This window comes from Barbus barbus (genome assembly GCF_936440315.1).
Source record: "Barbus barbus genome assembly, chromosome: 5".
Lineage (NCBI taxonomy): Eukaryota > Metazoa > Chordata > Actinopteri > Cypriniformes > Cyprinidae > Barbus > Barbus barbus.
This window is the reverse complement of record NC_136733.1, coordinates 10976812-10982262: the sequence shown is the minus strand read 5'-3', so window position 1 is coordinate 10982262 and position 5451 is coordinate 10976812. Positions and strand designations below refer to the sequence as shown.

At 43.4% G+C, this 5451-nt stretch overlaps 1 pseudogene across 1 annotated transcript; it reads right to left on the bottom strand.

Moving 5' to 3' along the window:
- Window positions 1-333: 333 nt before the first annotated feature.
- On the bottom strand, window positions 334-2687 carry LOC306870518 (homeobox protein SEBOX-like; annotated as a pseudogene). Its single transcript has 2 exons — window positions 2545-2687; window positions 334-974 (listed from the first exon to the last, which is right to left on the bottom strand). The product of its transcript is annotated as a homeobox protein SEBOX-like (transcript).
- Window positions 2688-5451: the final 2764 nt, after the last annotated feature.

Here is a 5451-nt window from a genome sequence, read left to right as displayed (position 1 = left end):
ATACAGAAGAAACTTTTCCCATCACACCTACAGAAAGACATACGCTTCAAAACCAAAATTATGGAATTAATTCAAAATGGACAAGGAAACAACTCTTTTTTTTTTTTTTTTTTGCAGATGGCAGACTGTATAACAATAATAGCAACATTTTCACAATCTTGTTGGACAACACAAACTAGAGCTTCACATTAGCAGGTATCAAAATAGCAACAAAAAAAAGGGAGGAAACATGTTTCATTAACACATATTAACACCCTTAAAGACACATAAGTCAGTTCCCCAAAAATAATATTTATGTAACAATAAATAAAGTGTAGGCTATTAACTAGCCTACTAGCAGTCTTCCAGATTGGTGACTGCAGCTGCTTTATATATGAGATCAGAGATATCTCCCAATGAGGTCTGAGGGTCATGTGTCAGAGCTTGTCTTTGCAGTGCTTCCTCCAAACTGGTTTGGTGTGTAGGAATCACTTGGTCCACAGACATGGAAGAAAATATGGCCTGATTGGCAGTGCATTAAGATTTCAACTGATGTCCAGAAAAACCTTCAGGGTGAGCTGAAAAGCAGTTAATCTGCCAGTGACTGCTTGACTGGTTTTGGAATGAATATTGAGCCAACCTGTCTGATGGGCAATTGGAGAAAGATGAAGCTCCAGGTGTTTCAGAGTGTCTGTTCCCCCACTGTAGAACTCCAGGCAGGTCTGCAGAAATGTCTGGCGGGGGTGGTGTTGGATGCGGAAGATTTTGAGACCAGGGACTCAGAGCTTGTCTAAGGCTTTGCTGATGGTGACGCAGGCCTCTGTTGGCCTCTTTGTTCTGGTACGCCAGAATTTTGTTCTGGGTTTAAATCAAGGTGGGTCGGTGGAAAGGCTGCTGCAGGTATAGAGTTAGAGCTCACTTCCCTGCCTGGACTTCTCCTAACTGGTGCGGTCAGCTTCTTGCTTTTCATACTGCGAGCTCGTCTGTTTTGGAACCTGTTTTAGCCCCTTTCATACATACAGTCTTTACTGGTAAATTAAAATCCTTTTCAAAACAACCGGCAAATTTGTTCTGGCAATCATATAGTTCTTATGGAGATGACGTAATTATTTTGAGCCGTTTACAAAGCTCTGCTGCTTTTTATTAGCTTTTCTATGTAAATATGGCGCTAGATAAAAATCTTTGACCATTGCGCCTCGCAGCTTTTTCTTTTCCATTCCTCTGCTATAATGCGCGTCTCGTGTTTATAGGAGCAAAAACTTCTGATGGCTAGTAATGTTAGTTTGGTTGAGAGTGAAAGCTGTGTTCCTCTCATACCATTGGTAGGCGAACGCGACCGTGATATCAAGAAGTTTTTTTTACACTGCCAAACCCCACATGCTGAAGATCCGGCAAGGTGCCGGAGAACTTTAAGCCCTGTTTAAATCAGTGCAATTGGTCATCGTTATCATTAACAACAAGAGAAACTGAGTGCCAATATAGCTACAATGAACTTTATAACTTGCAAACTGATGAAAACGTGATGCTATTAATTTACTGCCTCAGATGCGGCCGTTCTAATGATGGAGAAAACACAGATCTCTATCAATCGCTCGTCAAAAACCTTGTTAACTCCATATGAGTATGATTTTCAGAAATTAAGTGCATGTGTCTGATCATATATAAAGCCAAATTACCAAATCTGATGACGCAATGTTTAATTATTGAAAAAAATTAATACTTAGTGGTGTGCTGTGGGATCTTTTACATGTCAAAACTGTGCAGCGGCAGAAAAAAGGTTGGGAAAAACTGGTGTAGACAAAAATATTGGGCAGCACAAATGTTTCCAACATTGAAAATAATCATAAATGTTTCTTGAGCAGCAAATCAGCATATTAGAATGATTTCTGAAGGATCATGTGACACTGAAGATTGGAGTAATGATGCAGGAAATCCAGCTTTGATCACAGAAGTAATATATATATATTAAATATATATTGAAAATATATTTCAAACTTTTGACCAGCTGTGAACATTGCTAGATTTAAATGAAAACACTTTTAATAAACTTGTAATAAACAATAATAACTTATATTCTGATGATTACTTCCTTCCCTCACTGCTGTCTTCTTAAGTCGTTCTCATACTTCCTTTTTTTTCATCTTTCCCTTGAATCTACACAAAAATAAACAAATAAAAATAATTAAACAAATAATTTTATAGACTATTTGGATAAGTCACCCGAAACTTTTTTTGATGATGGCCACAAACACCTGCATCCTACAGCTTGCATGGTTGTGAGTGTCTTTCGAGATGTCTTTTCTGACCATGTGCTTATGGGTGCGGTAGTTTCCTTACCTCCGAGGATGGGCACGATCGCTGTCTTGCATGTCTAGGCCATAAGCATGCTGACATGACATTCTTGGATGGTTCATGCCTGCATTGTGAGCGCATGTCCATGGCTATGCTGAGGTGGCAGAGCTCATTCATTATGAGACTTCCGTAAAAGACTCCGGCACTGCATTGGTTAGAGACCAGGGAGACCTGAGGATTACAGTCAGGAATGTTACATCTGAGCCCCCACACCTGGGGGAGGATCGGGGGCTTTCTCCACCACTGATGCCAGTTCCACCGCTGAACTTCAGGTCGGTGTTATCCACATTCCCAGTAAAATAGCAATTTCCTTCATCTCTGGGTTTGTCGCACCAAATTCTGTTTGTGAGCGACATATTACTTCCTCAATTGCTCTCAGCACGTGATTTCGCCACACAAAAGGTAACGATTCCAGGATGTTTCGCTTCCTCACATACCACTTGTTACTTCTCTGCGGGATTTGGAGGATCAGGTAAGTGCTGCTCCAAGCAGCTTGCCATCACTTCGGGACCCTGAGTTTCCCAGGTTGAGCCCTATTTCTTCCCGCAGCTGCCCCGCCGTGGGTCCGTCAGCAATCATTCCTTTGATGCCGCTTGTTCAGAAGTTGGGAGCTTGGTTAGCCCTACCCAACCCGTCTCGCTGGCTTATCCAACTCGGCTATACAATTCACTTCACCAGGCATTCACCCAAGATCAGGGGCGTCCTCTTTACATCTGTCATGGACAAGGATGCTCCTGCCTTGTGTGTGGAAGTTGCGGTCTTGCTGGCGAAGGACGCAATAGAGCCTGTCCCTCTGGCAGAGATGAATTTGGGATTCTACAGTCCCTATTTCATCATACCCAAGAAGAGCAGTGAGTTACAACTTATTCTGGATCTGCGAGTCTTGAACCGGTCCCTTTACAGGCTTCCATTCAAGATGTTGACGTAGAAACGCATTCTTTCATGCGTTCGACACCAGGATTGGTTTGCAGCCATCGACCTGAAGGATACTTTCATACTTTCATGTTTAGATTCTGCCTCGACACAGACCATTTCTACGGTTTGATTTCAAGGGTCGGGCATATCAGGGTCAGAGCATTTTTATGAAGGTCATGGAGGGTGCCCTGTGCCCACTTTGGGAGAAGGAAATCTGAGTTCTCTCTCGATTACTGGATAATATTAGCTCACGAACGGGCTGGGGCGCTGTATGCAACGGGCATGCAGCATTGGGCTCCTGGACTGGACCTCGACTGCAGTGGCATATCAATTGCCTCAAGTTGCTGGCAATACTGCTTGCCCTTCGCTGGTTTCATCCGCTGCTACAGGGCAAGCATGTACCCGTTCGTATGGACAACACAGTGATGGTACTGTACATCAAGGGGGATTTCGCTTTTGTCGCATGTCTCAACTTGCCCACCATCTCCTCCTCTGGAGTCAGACGTGGCTCAAATCATTGCGTCCCATTCATGTTCTGGTAGAGCTTAATCGTGCAAACAATGCGCTCTCATGTCAGCTCACTCTCCCCAGAGAATGGAGACTCCACGTCCAGGCGGTTCAGCTGATTTGGAGTTGATTTGGGGAAACCCAGGTAAACCTGTTCGATTCCCAGGAGTTCTAGCATTGCCGGCTGTTTTATACCCTGACGTGATAGATCTCTCTGGCCTTTCACAGGACATGATAAATACTATCACTCAAGCTAGAGCCCCCAATACGAGGCAGGCCTATGGTGAAATTGTAAGCACTGTTCGTGGAGGAGGCAGACACAGCCCTTACGTTGCTGTGTCCCATTCACGCGTTGCGCTTTTACGTGAAATGCACCCGGAGCCTGAGACGAGACTTTCCGAGCAGCTCTTTGGCCATTTCTAATTACTTGGGGTGGACTTGTCCCTCTCAATGTCTGTCGTGGTTACGGCACTGGCTTGATCTGAAAAAACCTGTTGCTATGAACCTAAAAATTAGGGGTGTGCCAAAAAATCGATTCACAGAAAAATCTAGATTCTCATTTGCAACGATTCAGAATCGATCTGAAATGTCCAAGAATCGATTTAATAAATAAATAAAATCAGCTGGCTGTTCGCCTCCATTTTTGTAACTATAGGCTATAGCCTACTGGTCTGTACTGATGCCACCATGCAGCCGGTTTTTGAACGTAAGCGTGCGCGGCAAATCACTAAAACAAAGAGGAAGAAAATATGGATGAGAGGGAGATCCAATCAGCCCCGTCTTCACTTAAAGCTAAAGTTTGGCGTCATTTCGGTTTTTACCGAATGCCTGGAAGAACTGCCCTGGACATGACACACACAGTGTGCAAGCTTTGCAAAACGAAGACCAAGTACTTCTTCGGCAGCACAACAAATGCGCGTGCTCATATCGGCATCACCCGGAGCTCAGCGACACGGAGCAGAGTCAGCCGCCAGCTGCAGACCAACGCACACTGCAGTGCTTCACGAAACTCCCTGCCATCTCCGAGAGAGCAAAAAAAAGAACAGCGCGCTGGACATGATAGAGCGATTCCTAGAGCAGCAGCCTGCTATTTGTGCCGCGCTGCTCTCCCCCCAGGTGAGAAAATCTGGAAGTGACATCTGCACACTCAGCGACACCGACATCTCCGCTGCTGAGGAAATAGCATCGGCGCTGAAACCAACAGTAACCTTGTACACAGTTCATGTCCAGTTTTTTTCATGATTTGTTGAAAATCATATAATCAGTTGCACAGTTTACAGTTCTGTTGTTGCAAGAGACACTGTCATGAACATTTCAGAGACAGGTAGCTTAGGGGTACTATTTTTCATTTTGAAAGAAGCACTTTATTTTCATAACTTGTTATTCTTTAAGTTACTGAATCTGACTGAGAAATATAGATGTTTTTTTGTCTTCTCCGGTTGTGTTCTACATGATATTTGTGGTAAACTGCAACTTTCCGGGGAAATGCATCTATTTTCAACCATTTTGTATTATGAAGAAGCACTTTATTTTTGTTCCAACTTATTTTATAGCTAGCTACTAATGAGTAGCAATTGAGAACCAGACAATGTTTTTGATAAAAGGCACTTCCCTGAGAATTTAACTTAATAAATGTGAAAAAGACACTTTAATGTCTCCGTTTGTCATTCTGTATAGCAAAGCAGATGAGAGTAGATC